Here is an 18,222-nt window from a genome sequence, read left to right as displayed (position 1 = left end):
TTGCTTGCAAGGAGCTAAGGTATTTTCCAAGATCGATCTACGATCAGGATACCATCAGTTAAAGATTTGAGAGCAGGATATACCCAAGACGGCATTTACCACCAGATATGGATTGTATGAGTATACCGTTATGTCATTTGGACTGACTAACGCACCGGCCTATTTCATGAACCTGATGAACAAAGTGTTTATGGAGTTTTTGGATAAGTTCGTCGTGGTGTTCATTGATGATATTTAATCTTTTCCAAGGATGAAGAAGAGCATGAGGAGCATTTACGATTGGTACTTGAGAAGCTCAGAGAACATCAGTTATATGCCAAGTTCAGCAAATGTGAGTTTTGGCTGAAGGAAGTTGGATTCCTTGGACATGTTATTTCTGGAGAAGGAATAGCAGTAGACCCTGCCAAGGTTGACACCGTGACAAGTTGGGAATCACCCACGACAGTTGGAGAAATCCGGAGTTTTCTTGGACTTGCAGGATACTACCGGAGATTCATCGAGAATTTCTCAAAGATTGCTAAGCCCATGACTGAGCTATTGAAGAAGGACACCAAATTCAATTGGACTGAGGAATGTGAAGCTAGTTTCCAAGAGCTGAAGAAATGATTGGTTACATCACCAGTGTTGATTCTGCCCGATCAACGCAAGGACTATGAAGTTTATTGCGACGCTTCTCGTCGAGGACTTGGAGCAGTGCTTATGCAGGAAGGAAGAGTTGTGTCGTATGCTTCACGACAACTTAAACCCCATGAGAAGAATTATGCTACGCATGATTTGGAATTAGCAGCCGTGGTGCATGCATTGAAGACATGGAGACATTTCCTCATCGGAAACCATTGTGAGGTGTATACGGATCACAAGAGTTTGAAGTATATTTTCACGCAGAAGGAGTTAAACCTCAGACAGAGGAGATGGTTGGAGCTCATTAAAGATTATGATATGAGATTGCATTATCACCCTGGAAAGGCTAACGTAGTAGCAGACGCGTTGAGCCGCAAGAGTCATATCAACACCCTCATGACAGGAGAATTACCTCAGGAGTTCGCCGAGAACCTTCGTGAGCTATGTTTGGAGATAGTCCCAAGAGGCTATTTAGCGTCATTGGATATTCAGTCTACCTTGATGGAAAGGATCAGAGAAGCTCAGAAAACAGACAAGGAGATTGAAGAGATAAAGGAGAAGATGAGCAAAGGAAAAGCCAAGGGATTTCGTGAGGATGAGCACGATACCTTATGGTTCGAGGACCGCGTATATGTACCAAATGATCCGGAGATCAGGAAGTTGATTTTGCAAGAAGCCCATGATTCACCGTACTCGATTCACCCAGGGAATACCAAGATGTATTTGGATTTGAAGAATACTATCTGGTGGACCGGAATGAAAAAGGATATTGCGGAGTATGTAGCAGTTTGTGATGTATGTCAGAGAGTGAAGGCAGAGCATCAGAAGCCAGCAGGATTGCTACAGCCATTGCCGATACCCGAATGGAAGTGGGATAAAATAGGCATGGATTTTATCACGGGATTACCCAGGACTCGTTCAGGCTATGACTCGATATGGGTTGTAGTCGATCGTTTGACGAAAGTGGCTCATTTCATTCCAGTGAAGACCACTTACACCAGTGCTAAGTTGGCAAAGATATACATGACCAGGATAGTATGTTTGCATGGAGTTCCGAGGACCATTGTATCAGAGAGAGGAACCCAATTTACCTCAAAGTTTTGGAAGCAGTTACATGAAACATTGGGAACCAGGCTGGAATTTAGTACAGCATTTCACCCACAGACAGATGGACAGACCGAGAGAGTCAACCAGATTTTGGAGGACATGTTGAGAGCATGTGCACTAGATTATGGATCTAGTTGGGACGACAATTTGCCATATGCGGAGTTTTCGTATAACAACAGTTATCAAACCAGTTTGAAGATGGCCCCTTTCGAAGCATTATACGGAAGAAGGTGTAGGACACCGTTGTTATGGGACGAAGTTGGAGACCGTCAGCTGTTTGGACCAGATTTGATTAAGGAATCTAAACAGAAAGTAAGGTTGATTCGCGATAGGCTCAAGGTAGCCCAGTCCAGACAGAAGAGTTATGCCGATTCTAAACGAAAGGAGACAGTTCACGAAGTCGGAGACAGAGTGTATCTTCGAGTATCACCACTTCGAGGAGTGAAGCGTTTTGGAGTTAAAGGAAAGTTAGCGCCCCGTTTTATCGGACCATACAGAGTGTTGGAACGTATGGGAGAAGTTGCTTACAAGTTGGAATTGCCCGAAGGATTGTCTGGAGTTCATGATGTATTTCACGTTTCGCAATTGAAGAAGTGCCACGCAGAAATGGCTGAGATACCACTGAGAGATACTGTGCCACTGGAAGCGATTCAGTTGGAAAGTGATTTGACTTATGAGGAGAAACCAGTTAAGATTCTCGAGTATGCCAGCCGAGTTACCCGCAACAAGGTTATCAAGTTTTGCAAAGTTCAGTGGAGTCACCACACAGAGGATGAAGCCACCTGGGAGCGAGAGGAAGATCTACGGTAAAACCACTCCCACCTGTTTTCTAGCCAACCCGAATCTCGAGGGCGAGATTCATCTTAAGGGGGGTAGGTTTGTAACATCCCAAATTTTCAATTTGGAATGTTATACATAGACCATCATTGCATATCATGTTTTGTTGCATTTTGACAAATCCTCGATAATCCTAAGCAACTCAAGGACCCTCGGAGAGAGTTGGGGACTTTCTCGAATTTTCAAATTTGATTTTTCAAACGAGGATTGTGGTTTTAATTATTTTTCTCTCCGGAAAAATATTTCATTTTAAATAAACGAGAGGAGAAAATATGACTTCTCCAAAACAATTGAAATACTGGAGGAAAAATGTTAAAAACATTATTTGGAATTTATTTGGATTTTATTTGCAATTTTTATTGCATTAAAAATATTGCATATTTTCCAAAATATTTATTTTGACTTGAAAAACAATGTTCACCCTATTCTAGATTTTCTAACTAGACGGGGAAAATTTATTTCATATTTTTCTGATTTTTATTTATTTTTCTACGTATTATTTTCCGCGGAACTAATTTTTAAAAAAAAGAGAGAGAAAAAACCGCCCGCGCGCCGACCGGGCCAAAGGCCCAGCCGACGGCCCGCCTCGCGCCTTCCTCTTCCCGCACGGGAGCTCGCCGCCGGAGTCCGTCCCGGGCACGGGAGCCGCCGCCGCCTCGGGTGCCCCCTTGCCCAAGCCGCCGCACACCCCCCTCCTATATATATAGCGCCCCCCCTCTTTCCTCACCTCGAGCCGCCGCCGGAGCCCCTCATCGCCGCCGCCGCAACACGCCCCGCCGCCGCTGCCGTTTGCCCCGCCGCCGCCGCCGGGAGCCGCCGGAGCCGCCGCCCCCGCACCCCCGAGCCCCGCACCCAGCCGCCAAGCCCCGCCCCCGCCGGAGCCCCTCGCCGGAGCCCACCGTCGAGGTACCGCCGCTACCCTGATTCCCGTCGTTGCCGGTTTTCTGTAAAAAAAACCCCTTCGTTTAAAAAAGACCCTAGATCGGTTTTTTTCGGTTTTATTATTTTACGAGCGTTCACCGAACCGTTTGTTTTAATGAACGCATTCGTCGGTTTTTCTCTGTTAACGAACGTCCGTTATTTAACCGTTCGTCCGTTTTTCTTTTTTGTCGGATTTTCTCGTTATTTTTCTCAGATTCGATTTCTGATCGAATCTTCGATTCTGTTTAACTTCTCGCTCGTTTATCGGAATCAGGCGATTCAAGCGCCTAGAGTTTCGTCTCGAAATTCTCTTTCCGTTTAACCTACTCAAACAAGTTTCGCTACAGTAAAATTTGACCTAGATCCAGATTAGCAAACGAAGTTTCTTTCTTTTGTCGTTTGACTTTCGTTGCTTCTTTCGAGTTGATTCTTTTTGCAAACCGGAGTTCTTAAGTTGAAATTTCTGGTTGGATCTTTCATTCGAGTTTTACCTGTGCATTAGTTGAGTACTGATTGTATGCTTGTTTGTTTGCGATAGAGTACCCGGAGTGTGCCGCTTGTTACTTCGACTCGCTAGGTTTTGCGGATCATCAGCAAGGCAAGTAACACTTTGATCATATCCCGTTGCATTAGATCTGTTTTCCCTCAAACACTTGCATGATTAGGATCTAATTAAACTGTGGGTACTGGGAAGTAGTTGAGGTAGTACCTATTACCTGTTTTACTCTATCAAACCCTTGGGAGTTACTTCTACGTTGCTATTATTATTGCCATGCTATGCTCGTAGACGTGGATTGGGTTTGAGAGATATTCATGACAGATGTGAGATTGTTAATAATGGTTCAACTTAAGGTGGCAACTAAAACTCACATCTGGGTGGATTGAGGCACCTGGAGAACCCAGTGTTGTCTGTATGTATAAGGTCCGCCACCCAGGCTCAAAGGGATCATAAGATTATTCATGCTAGAAACTTCCGTGTGCAGCCACAAGCTATTATGGGCTCTAGCATAGCTGAGTAGGTTACAGGATCTCTTGAAGAGGTGGACTAGCAGATGTAGGGGAAAGTAGGTGTACCGGTCCATCCAGAGTAAAGAGTGATTGTTTCTGAAAGACTGTGTCTCGGTCATCCGTTTCTCAAACATCATGCAGTGCGAGAATCAAGCGGAGGCGATCGAGTCTTGTGGGGAAAAGTGCACAAACCTCTGCAGAGTGTACAAACTGATCATGATTAGCCGTGTCCCCGGTTATGGACAACTTGAGTATCTAGTACTTGGATTATCATTTGAATCTCATCATCGTGATACTTATAATTAATTTTGTTGGGTTAATGATGATACTTAATTGGGATTGAGTTGGAGGTACCTTCTCAATGTTTCACAACCACCATGATAGTTAAATAAAATTTATTCCTTTGAAGTAGGATAAAATTGGCTTTTCGCAAAACTGTAACCATAGAGCTTTCCACCAGCCATATATGCATGTAGTATAGCATTATTGTTCATTGCTCTCTATGTGTTACATTGCCAGCATATTCTATGTGCTGACCCGTTTTCGGGCTGCAATGTTTCATGTTGCAGACTTTTCAGACGACGGGTAAGATGCCTTAGGTCGTGGTCTTATACTCAGTGATGCCGCTGGAGTTGATGGACTCACTTATCTTCCAAGTCTTCCGCTGTTATCGTTATTAGATGGCCTTAAGCCATGTTTATCATTCTTAATCTCTTCGGAGATATTCGATGTAATAAGTGTGTGATTGCTACTCTGTTATAAATCCTCCATTTGTACTGTGCGTGTCAGCATTACTGATCCAGGGATGACACTGGTGCACAGCAGCACAGGCCATTTGAGGTCTGGTCGCTACAGCTTAGCTTTGGGTTCAATCTTGCGGTGTCCTTTCCCAGTGACAGCAGGGGCAGTAAGGCACGTATTGTATTGTTGCCATCGAGGATAAAAAGATGGGGTTTATATCATATTGCTTGAGTTTATCCCTCTACATCATGTCATCTTGCCTAATGCGTTACTATGTTCTTATGAACTTAATACTCTAGATGCATGCTGGATAGCGGTCGATGTGTGGAGTAATAGTAGTAGATGCAGAATCGTTTCGGTCTACTTGTCACGGACATGATGCCTATATACATGATCATGCCTAGATATTCTCATAACTATGCGCTTTCCTATCAATTGCTCGACAGTAATTCGTTCACCCACCGTAAATTATGCTATCTTGAGAGAAGCCACTAGTGAAACCTATGGCCCCCGGGTCTATTCTCCATCATATTATTTTCCTATCAATTTACTATTTCTTCCGTCTTTTATTTTGCAATCTTTACTTTCCATTCTATATCATAAAAATACCAAAAATATTTATCTTATTGTCTCTATCAGATCTCACTTTTGCAAGTGGCTGTGAAGGGATTGACAACCCCTTTATCGCGTTGGTTGCAAGGTTCTTATTTGTTTGTGTAGGTACGAGGCGACTTGTGCGTAACCTCCTACTGGATTGATACCTTGGTTCTCAAAACTGAGGGAAATACTTACGCTACTTTGCTGCATCACCCTTTCCTCTTCAAGGGAAAACCAACGCATGCTCAAGAGGTAGCATCCATGCCCTGGGGAGAGGAGGCCGCCGGAAGGGACCCGCTGTCCATCACCTTCAGATCCAGTGAATTCCCCGAAGATGAGGATCGGTGGAGGTCGGAACGGGCCGGGCTGCAGCGCATGATTCAACATGTTAATACCATGAAGTAAAGGAGCTGGATATATGAGAGCGTCTTTGAGTACTTACGATTCGGCCAGGGGCTTATCCCTGGGGCGCCACTCGGAGCCGCTATCGATGTCCCACGCGGAGTTGTCCGCGAGGGAGACCTTCCCCTTCTTGGACGCCTCTGCCTCCAGATGCGTGGAGGACGCCCTTTTCTTCCTTTCGCCCTCCGGGGGAGAATTGCTTTCCTCCTCCTCCTCGTCATCCTCGGTGGGGGAGGAGTGGGTCTCGGCGTCTTCGGACATCGCGTCTGAAGTGCCCTTACGGCGGAGGCCACTTCTGGTCTCCTTGGCCTTCTTCTCCGGCGCTTGGTAGGGCGCCAGAACGAGCATCTTCGTAAGAAGTGGGATTGCTGGGTTTTCGGGCAGCGAAGCCGGACACTGAATCCGCTCCGCCCTCTTTTTCCAGCCCTGAAAAACAAATAGGGAAGCTTAGACATCTCCCTAGAGTATACAAGTAAAGGATACACCTTGAAATACGAAAACTTACCGGGTTGGCTGGATGGGCCAGGTTGTACCCACGATCCTCGGTTGTCTTCGGCCATGTCTCATTGGCCTTGAAAAGCACCTTCCAGATGTCTTCGTGTGTAGTGCCGAAGAACTGTTGCAGGGTCTGATGCTTGGACGGATCGAACTCCCACAAATGGAAAGTTCGCTTTGGCACGGAAGGATCCGGCGAAAAAGCATCACATGGATCACATTGACATGCTTGATATTCTTGTCTACCATGCTCTGGATGCGCATCTGAAGCGCTGACAGCTCGTCCGATGAAGACCAGTTCAGGCCCTTCTCTAGCCAGGAGGTGAGCCGCATCGGGGCTCCGGACTGGAATTCGGGAGCCGCGGCCCAGGTGGCGTCGCGAGTCTCTGTGACGTAGAACCACTACTGTTGCCACCCTTTGACAGTCTCCACGAAGGTACCTTTGGCCATGCGACGTTGGGCATCTTGCTCACCATGGCGCCTCCGCACTCTGCATGTTGACCTCCCACCACCTTCGGCTTCACATTGAAGATCTTTAACCACAATCCGAAATGGGGTGGGATGCGGAGGAAGGGCTCGCACACGACAATAAATGCTGAGATGTTGAGGAAGGAGTTGGGGGCCAGATCGTGGAAATCCAGCCCGTAGTAGAACATGAGTCCGCGGACGAATGGGTGGAGAGGGAATCCCAATCCGCAGACGAAGTGAGGGATGAATACCACCCTCTCATGGGGCTCCGAGGTGGGGATGATCTGCCCCTTTGCTGGAAGCCGGTCGGCGATTTCCTGGGCTAAGTACCCAGCCTCCCGGAGCTTGGTGATGTCCTTCTCCTTAACGGAGGAGACCATCCACTTGCCCTGTGCTCCAGATCCGGACATGGTCGGAGTGCTTTTCTGAGGCGGAGAGGATGAGAGCTTGGGCGCTAGAGCTCGAGAATGGGTGGGCTGAGAGAAGGAAGGCATGGGTGAAAGAGTGAATACTTATCTCCTTATAAAGGCAGCGAATATCAAGCGCCTCCCCACTCCCCTTAAAACTCGCCTATTCCCCAAGGGCTGTGCAGACGGCGCGGTTGGATTACCCACACCCGTATTGATGAGAATCCCGCGATAAGGGGATACGATCTCTGCTTCGACAAGACGTGCCAATAAAACCGCATCTTGAAACGTGGAGCGGGAGGCTAAAAAAACGGTTCGAAATAATAACCAGGCAGCGACGTGATGTCACGCTACAAAAGTTGTCAGTAGATTGGACTTGTGAAATATTATACTCTCTACCTGTGTGTGGGGTACTTGTTTTGCAGAGCCGGACATGTTTGTTGTGTTCGAAGGCTGTTTTGGAGTATTCGGAGGAGGAACCCGCCTTGCAATGCCGAAGACAATCTGCGCGCCGGACACATCGTCATTGAAGCCTGGTTCAGGGGCTACTGAGGGAGTCCTGGATTAAGGGGTCCTCGGGCGTCCGGACTATGTAACATGGGCCGGACTAATGGGCTATGAAGATACAAGATAGAAGACTTCCTCCCTTGTCCGGATGGGACTCTCCCTTGCGTGGATGGCAAGCTTGGCGTTCGGATATGTAGATTCCTTCCTTTGTAAACCGACTCTGTACAACCCTAGGCCCCTCCGGTGTCTATATAAACCGGAGGGTTTAGTCCATAGAGGCAATCATAATCATACAGGCTAGACTTCTAGGGTTTAGCCATTACGATCTCGTGGTAGATCAACTCTTGTAACCCTAATATTCATCAAGATCAATCAAGCAGGAAGTAGGGTATTACCTCCATCAAGAGGGACCGAACCTGGGTAAACATCGTGTCCCCCATCTCCTGTTACCATCGACCCTAGACGCACAGTTCGGGACCCCCTACCCGAGATCCGCCGGTTTTGACACCGACAGCCACACCGACAAAAACCGCATCCAACGTGTTCGACGATATGTCGCGAAGGTAAAAAGAAATCATTTGTGCATTTGTTTGTTGTTTCAATTGTTGATTCTAATAGAATGTGAAGTTGATTACATGTAGGTCCATTTTTATAGTCTTGATGATGAAGTTTTCATGCGCGCGACAAATGTGACAAATGATGATTGTTCACATGAGTATGCATCACAAGAATATGAAACTCAACAATACGATGATGACAATCTCGACATGGATGATGACGACTTCGTTGTGAAGGGAAGAACCGCAAATTACATCAACACCGATGATGTGTTGATTTGCATTGCATGGAAAGATTATTTTTGAGATAGGAACAACAAAGTAGAGAAGAGGAAGATGAAAGGAAGAGCTTTCACTTTCCATCATTGCTACAAAGAGCTCAAGGATGAGGAGAAGTGAAAAAACTAGAGAAGTTTTCGATGCTTTGAAGAAGAAGAGTGTGGTGGTGGAGGATGAAGAAGATAGCCCCAATGATGAGAGAAGGAGCCCCACCCCTCACCCAGTGACTAAAATGTATAGGACCGGTGGAACTAAGAAAGTGAAGGAACCAAGGCCGGAGACAATGATCTCCAGGAAGGATTTGATGCCATAGTCATGGCGAGGAAAGAGTATGCGGAAGAAAAAAGAATGTTGAAGCTCAAAGAAATGGAGGAGAGGAGTGAAGCCGAGTGATGGAGAGCGGCGACCGAAGAGAGGTTGGTGGCGGCCGAGGAGAGAAAGGTCAAATTTGAGGAGAGAAAGGTGGCAATCGAGGACATGAAGATGGTGGAGGAGAAAGCACTCAAGTTTATGTTCATGGACTTATCTACTCTTGATGCCAAGGCAAAGGCGTATGTCAAACTTTGTCATGATGGAATGCTCATGAAGAAGCAAATGCTCATGAGAAGCATGATGGGAGGAGGAATGAGAGGTCCCATGGGAGGAATGGGAGGTGCCATGGGCGGAGGAACGAGAGGAGGAATGGGCGGGTACATGAACATGATGGGAGGTGCCATGAATGGTGCATTTGGTGGAAATGTGGGAGGTGGCTTTGGTGGCAACATGGATGGTGGCTTCAGTGGCATGGGAGGTGGCTTTGGGGGCAAAATGAGCGACATGGGAGGTGGCTTCGGCGACAACATTATGAGTGGCATGGGAGGTGGCTCTGGCGCAACATGATGAGTGGCATGGGAGGTGGCTTCGGCGGCAACATGATGAGTGGCATGGGAGGTGACTACGGTGGCAACATGAGCGGCATGGGAGGTGGCAATGAAGGTGCTTCCGCTGGAGTTCACGGCAATGAGACTTCAACGCATGAAAAAGTCGAGAAAGAAGCCATTGATGATGATCATACCACCGTCGACAATGGCACTAGTGACAATAGAGAGGACGCAAATTGAGTGATGTCTATGTGTATTTTCATTTTTTGGACCAAAAACTTCGTTTGAGACAATTGACTTTTGTTTGTAGGATTTAAAACTTTGCTTCATGATGCACTTTGTTGGTAGAATTATGAAAATTCAATGTGCAAATGGGGCTGTATAGCGGCTAAACTGCGGCCGAACAGCAGCCGCGCGGCCAGCGGCAGATTTACACCTCTAGTTTGCATCTTCTATTGGAGTTGCTCTTTTGCATCTTCGTTTTAAATCGTATGTTGGAGTTGGCACTTTTTTTAGATGCAAAAGGCCCTTTTTGAAGATGTAATTTTTTAAATCTTCGTTTTACATCTTCAAATTTGCATCTTCTATTGGAGATGCTCTAAGTCGGAGGATGCACTGTGGTGATGAGCTGGCACGGAGAAACGGAGAGAGAACTTTTGGTTCTACGGATTCTGGAAGGAATTTGCTCAAAACTAATTTTTAATTTTTTGGGGCTGTTACGTAGACCTATCTCAAAGTTGAAGCTCAAAGAAATGGAGGAGAGGAGTGAAGCCGAGGGACGGAGGGCGGCGACCAAATAGAGGTTGGCGATGGCCGAGGAGAGAAAGGTCGAATTTGAGGAGAGAAAGGCGGCATCCGAGGAGATGAAGATGGTGGAGGAGAAATCACTCAAGTTTATGTTCATGGACTTATCTACTCTTGATGCCAAGGCAAAGGCGTATGTCGAACTCTCTCGCGATGGAATGCTCATGAATAAGCAAATGCTCATGAGAAGCATGATGAGAGGAGGAATGAGAGGTCCCATGGGAGGAATGGGAGGTGCCTGAAGGAAATATGCCCTAGAGGCAATAATAAAGTATTATTTATTTCCTTGTATCATGATAAATGTTTATTATTCATGCTAGAATTGTATTAACCGGAAACATAATACATGTGTGAATATATAGACAAACAGAGTGTCACTAGTAGGCCTCTACTTGACTAGCTCGTTAATCAAAGATGGTTATGTTTCCTAGCCATAGACATAAGTTGTCATTTGATTAACGAGATCACCTCATTAGGAGAATGACGTGATTGACTTGACCCATTCCATTAGCTTAGCACTCGATCGTTTAGTATGTTGCTATTGCTTTCTTCATGACTTATACATGTTCCTATGACTATGAGATTATGCAACTCCCGTTTACCGGAGGAACACTTTGTGTGCTACCAAACGTCACAACGTAAATGGGTGATTATAAAGGTGCTCTACAGGTGTCTCCAAAGGTACTTGTTCGGTTGGCGTATTTCGAGATTAGGATTTGTCACTCCAATTGTCGGAGAGGTATCTCTGGGCCCACTCGGTAATGCACATCACTATAAGCCTTGCAAGCATTGTGACTAATGAGTTAGTTGCGGGATGATGTGTTATGGAACGAGTAAAGAGACTTGCCGGTAACGAGATTGAACTAGGTATCGAGATACCGACGATCAAATCTCGGGCAAGTAACATACCGGTGACAAAGGGAACAACGTATGTTGTTATGCGGTCTGACCGATAAAGATCTTCATAGAATATGTGGGAGCCAATATGGGCATCCAGGTCCCGCTATTGGTTATTGACCAGAGACGTATCTCGGTCATGTCTACATAGTTCTCGAACCCGTAGGGTCCGCACGCTTAACGTTACGATGACAGTTTTATTGAGTTTTGATGTACCGAAGGAGTTCGGAGTCCCGGATGAGATCGGGGATATGACGAGGAGTCTCGAAATGGTCGAGACGTAAAAATCGATATATTGGACGACTATATTCGGACTTCGGAAAGGTTCCGAGTGATTCGGGTATTTTTCGGAGTACCGGAGAGTTACGGGAATTCGTATTGGGCCTTAATGGGCCATACAGGAAAGGAGAGAAAGGCCTCAAAAGGTGGCCGCACCCCTCCCCATGGTCTGGTCCGAATTGGACTAGGGAAGGGGGGCGCACCCTTCCTTCTTTCTCCTTCCCCCTTCCCTTCTCCTACTCCCACAAGGAAAGGAGGAGTCCTACTCCCGGTGGGAGTAGGACTCCCCCCTATGGCTCGCCTCTCCCCTTGGCCGGCTGCCTCCCCCTTGCTCCTTTGTATACGGGGGCAGGGGGGCACCCCAGAGACACAACAATTGATCCTTGAGATCTCTTAGCCGTGTGCGGTGCCCCCCTCCACCATATTACACCTCGATAATACCGTTGCGGAGCTTAGGCGAAGCCCTGCGTCGGTGGAACATCATCATCGTCATCACGCCGTCGTGTTGACGAAACTCTCCCTCAACACTCGGCTGGATCGGAGTTCGAGGGACATCATCGAGCTGAACGTGTGTAGAACTCGGAGGTGCCGTACGTTCGGTACTTGATCGGTCGGATCGTGAAGATGTACGACTACATCAACCGCGTTGTGATAACGCTTCCGCTGTCGGTCTACGAGGGTACGTGGACAACACTCTCCCCTCTCGTTGCTATGCATCACCATGATCTTGCGTGTGCGTAGGAATTTTTTTGAAATTACTACGTTCCCCAACAGTGGTATCAGAGCCTGGTTTTATGCGTTGATGCTATGCACGAGTAGAACACAAGTGAGTTGTGGGCGATATAAGTCATACTGCTTACCAGCATGTCATACTTTGGTTCGGCGGTATTGTGAGATGAAGCGGCCCGGACCGACATTACGCGTACGCTTACGCGGGACTGGTTTCACCGTTGCGAGCACTCGTTGCTTAAAGGTGACCGGCGGGTGTCTGTCTCTCTCACTTTAGTTGAACCGAGTGTGGCTACGCCCGGTCCTTGCGAAGGTTAAAACATCACCAACTTGACAAACTATCGTTGTGGTTTTGATGCGTAGGTAAGAACGGTTCTTGCTAAGCCCGTAGCAGCCACGTAAAACTTGCAACAACAAAGTAGAGGACGTCTAACTTGTTTTTGCAGGGCATGTTGTGATGTGATATGGTCAAGACATGATGTGATATAATTTGTTGTATGAGATGATCATGTTTTGTAACCGAGTTATCGGCAACTGGCAGGAGCCATATGGTTGTCGCTTTATTGTATGAAATGCAATCGCCATGTAATAGTTTTACTTTATCACTAAGCGGTAGCGATAGTCGTAAAAGCAATAAGTTGGCGAGACGACAACGATACTACGATGGAGATCAAGGTGTCGCGCCGGTGACGATGGTGATCATGACGGTTCTTCGGAGATGGAGATCACGAGCACGGTGCTTCGAAGATGGAGATCACAAGCACAAGATGATGGTGGCCATATCATATCACTTATATTGATTGCATGTGATGTTAATCCTTTATGCATCTTATCTTGCTTTGATTGACGGTAGCATTATAAGATGATCTCTCACTAAAATTTCAAGATAAAAGTGTTCTCCCTGAGTATGCACCGTTGCGAAAGTTCTTCGTGCTGAGACACCACGTGATGATCGGGTGTGATAGGCTCTACGTTCAAATACAACGGGTGCAAAACAGTTGCACACGCGGAATACTCAGGTTAAACTTGACGAGCCTAGCATATGCAGATATGGCCTCGGAACATGGAGACCGAAAGGTCGAGCGTGAATCATATAGTAGATATGATCAACATAGTGATGTTCACCATTGAAACTACTCCATCTCACGTGATGATCGGACATGGTTTAGTTTATATGGATCACGTGATCACTTAGATGATTAGAGGGATGTCTATCTAAGTGGGAGTTCTTAAGTAATATGATTAATTGAACTTAAATTTATCATGAACTTAGTCCTGATAGTATTTTTGCAAATTATGTTGTAGATCAATAGCTCGCGTTGTTGCTTCCCTGTATTTATTTTTGATATGTTCCTAGAGAAAATTATGTTGAAAGATGTTAGTAGCAAAGATGCGGATTGGATCTGTGATCTGAGGATTATCCTCATTGCTGCACAGAAGAATTATGTCCTTAATGCACCGCTAGGTGACAGACCTATTGCAGGAGCAGATGCAGACGTTATGAACGTTTGGCTAGCTCAATATGATGACTACTTGATAGTTTAGTGTACCATGCTTAACGGCTTAGAATCGGGACTTCAAAGACGTTTTGAACGTCATGGAACATATAAGATGTTCCAGGAGTTGAAGTTAATATTTCAAGCAAATACCCGAGTTGAGAGATATGAAGTCTCCAACAAGTTCTATAGCTAAAAGATGGAGGAGAATCGCTCAACTAGTGAGCATGTGCTCAGATTGTCTGGGTACTACAATCGCTTGAATCAAGTGGGAGTTAATCTTCCAGATAAAATAGTGATTGACAGAATTCTCTAGTCACCATCACCAAGTTAGTAGAACTTCGTGATGAACTACAGTATGCAAGGGATGACGAAAGTAATTCCCGAGCTCTTCATGATGCTGAAATCGACGAAGGTAGAAATCAAGAAAAACATCAAGTGTTGATGGTTGACGAGACCACTAGTTTAAAGAAAAGGGCAAAGGGAAGAAGGGGAACTTCAAGAAGAACGGCAAGCAAGTTGCTTCTCAAGTGAAGAAGCCTAAGTCTGATCCTAAGCCTGAGACTAAGTGCTTCTACTGCAAAGGGACTGGTCACTGGAAGCGGAACTACCCCAACTATTTGGTGGATAAGAAGGATGGCAAAGTGAACAAAGGTATATTGGCTATACATGTTATTGATGTGTACTTTACTAGTGTTTATAGCAACCCCTCGGTATTTGATACTGGTTCAGTTGCTAAGACTAGTAACTCGAAACGGGAGTTGCAGAATAAACAGAGACTAGTAAAAAGGCGAGGTGACGATGTGTGTTGGAAGTAGTTCCAAGATTGATATGATCATCATCGCACACTCCCTGTACTTTCGGGATTAGTGTTGAAACTAAATAAGTGTTATTTGGTGTTTGCGTTGAGCATGAATATGATTTGATCATGTTTATTGCAATACGGTTATTCATTTAAGTTAGAGAACAATTGTTGTTCTGTTTACATGAATAAAAACCTTCTATGGTCATACACACCAACGAAAATGGTTTGTTGGATCTCGATCGTAGTAATACACATATTCATAATATTGAAGCCAAAAGATGCAAAGTTAATAATGATAGTGCAAATTATTTGTGGCACTGCCGTTTAGGTCATATTGGTGTAAAGCGCATGAAGAAATTCCATACTGATGGGATTTTGGAATCACTTGATTATGAATCACTTGATGCTTGCGAACCGTGCCTCATGGGCAAGATGACTGAAACGCCGTTCTCCGGAACTATGGAGAGAGCAACAGATTTGTTGGAAATCATACATACAGATGTATGTGGTCCGATGAATATTGAGGCTCGTAGTAGGTATCATTATTTTCTGACCTTCACAGATGATTTGAGCAGATATGGGTATATCTACTTGATAAAACACAAGTCTGAAACATTTGAAAAGTTCAAAGAATTTCAGAGTGAAGTGGAGAATCATCGTAACAAGAAAATAAAAGTTACTACGATATGATCGCAGAGGTAAAATATTTGAGTTACGAGTTTGGCCTTCAGTTAAAACAATGTGAAATAGTTTCACTACTCACGCCACCTGGAACACCACAGTGTAATGGTGTGTCCGAACATCGTAACCGTACTTTATTAGATATGGTGAGATATATGATGTCTCTTACCGATCTACCACTATCGTTTTTGGGGTTATGCATTAGAGACAGCTGCATTCACGTTAAATAAGGTACCATCTAAATCCGTTGAGACGACATCTTATGAACTGTGGTTTGGCAAGAAACCAAAGTTGTCGTTTCTTAAAGTTTGGGGTTGCGATGCTTATGTGAAAAGGTTTCATCCTGATAAGCTCAAACCCAAATCGGAGAAATGTGTCTTCATAGGATACCCAAAGGAAACAGTTGGGTACACCTTCTATCATAGATCCGAAGGCAAGACATTCGTTGCTAAGAATGGATCCTTTCTAGAGAAGGAGTTTCTCTCGAAAGAAGTGAGTGGGAGGAAAGTAGAACTTGATGAGGTAACTGTACCTGCTTCCTTATTGGAAAGTAGATCATCACAGAAACCAGTTTCTGCGACACCTACACCAATTAGTGAGGAAGTTAATGATAATGATCATGAAACTTCAGATCAAGTTATTACCAAACCTCGTAGGTAAACCAGAGTGAGATCCACACCAGAGTGATGCGGTAATCCTGTTCTGGAGGTCATGTTATTTGACCATGACGAACCTACGAACTATGAGGAAGCGATGATGAGCCCAGATTCCGCAAAATGGCTTGAGGCCATGAAATCTGAGATGAGATCCATATATGAGAACAAAGTATGGACTTTGATTGACTTGCCCAATGATCGGCGAGCCATTGAGATTAAATGGATCTTCAAGAGGAAGACGGACGCTGATAGTAGTGTCACTATCTACAAAGCTAGAATTGTCGCAAAAAGGTTTTCGACAAGTTCAAGATGTTGACTACGATGAGAGTTTCTCACTCGTATCTATGCTTAAGTCTATCCGAATCATGTTAGCAATTGCCGCATTTTATGAAATCTGGCAAATGGATAAACAAAACTGCATTCCTTAATGGATTTATTAAAGAAGAGTTGTATATGATGCAACCAGAAGGTTTTTTCAATCCTAAAGGTGCTAACAAAATATGCAAGCTCCAGCGATCCATCTATGGACTGGTGCAAGCATCTCGGAGTTGGAATATACACTTTGATAAGTTGATCAAAGGATATAGTGTTATACAGACTTGCGGTGAAGCCTGTATTTACAAGAAAGTGAGTGGGAGCACTACAACATTTCTGATAAGTATATGTGAATGACATATTGTTGATCGGAAATAATGTAGAATTATTCTGCAAAGCATAAAGGAGTGTTTGAAAGGAGTTTTTCAAAGAAAGACCTCGGTGAAGCTGCTTACATATTGAGCATCAAGATCTATAGAGATAGATCAAGACGCTTGATAAGTTTTTTCAATGAGTACATACCTTAACAAGATTTTGAAGTAGTTCAAAAATGGAACAGTCAAAGAAAGAGTTCTTGCCTGTGTTACAAGGTATGAAATTGAGTAAGACTCAAAGCCCGACCACGGCAGAAGATAGAAAGAGAATGAAAGTCATTCCCTATGCCTTGGCCATAGGTTCTATAAAGTATGCCATGCTGTGTACCAGATCTATTGTATACCCTACACTGATTTTGGCAAGGGAGTACAATAGTGATCTAGGAGTAGATCACTGGACAGCGGTCAAAATTATCCTTAGTGGAATAAGGATATGTTTCTCGATTATGGAAGTGACAAAAGGTTCGTCGTAAAGGGTTACGTCGATGCATGTTTTGACACAAAATCTAGATGACTCTAAGTCTCGGTCTAGATACATATTGAAAGTGGGAGTAATTAGCTAGAGTAGCTCCGTGCAGAGCATTGTAGACATAGAAATTTGCAAAATACTTACGGATCTGAATGTGACAGACCCGTTGACTAAAATTATCTCACAATCAAAACATGATCACACCTTAGTACTCTTTGGGTGTTAATCACATAACGATGTGAACTAGATTATTGACTCTAGTAAACCCTTTGAGTGTTGGTCACATAGAGATGTGAACTATGGGTGTTAATCACATGGTGATGTGAATTATTGATGTTAAATCACATGGCGATGTGAACTAGATTATTGACTCTAGTGCAAGTGGGAGACTGAAGGAAATATGCCCTAGAGGCAATAATAAAGTATTATTTATTTCCTTGTATCATGATAAATGTTTATTATTCATGCTAGAATTGTATTAACCGGAAACATAATACATGTGTGAATATATAGACAAACAGAGTGTCACTAGTATGCCTCTACTTGACTAGCTCGTTAATCAAAGATGGTTATGTTTCCTAGCCATAGACATAAGTTGTCATTTGATTAACGAGATCACCTCATTAGGAGAATGACGTGATTGACTTGACTCATTCCGTTAGCTTAGCACTCGATCGTTTAGTATGTTGCTATTGCTTTCTTCATGACTTATACATGTTCCTATGACTATGAGATTATGCAACTCCCGTTTACCGGAGGAACACTTTGTGTGCTACCAAACGTCACAACGTAAATGGGTGATTATAAAGGTGCTCTACAGGTGTCTCCAAAGGTACTTGTTCGGTTGGCGTATTTCGAGATTAGGATTTGTCACTCCAATTGTCGGAGAGGTATCTCTGGGCCCACTCGG

The sequence above is a fragment of the Aegilops tauschii genome, chromosome 6, assembly GCF_002575655.3.
Source record: "Aegilops tauschii subsp. strangulata cultivar AL8/78 chromosome 6, Aet v6.0, whole genome shotgun sequence".
Classification (NCBI taxonomy): domain Eukaryota; kingdom Viridiplantae; phylum Streptophyta; class Magnoliopsida; order Poales; family Poaceae; genus Aegilops; species Aegilops tauschii.
The sequence above is the reverse complement of the archived record's forward strand: the minus strand, read 5'-3'. Positions refer to the sequence as shown.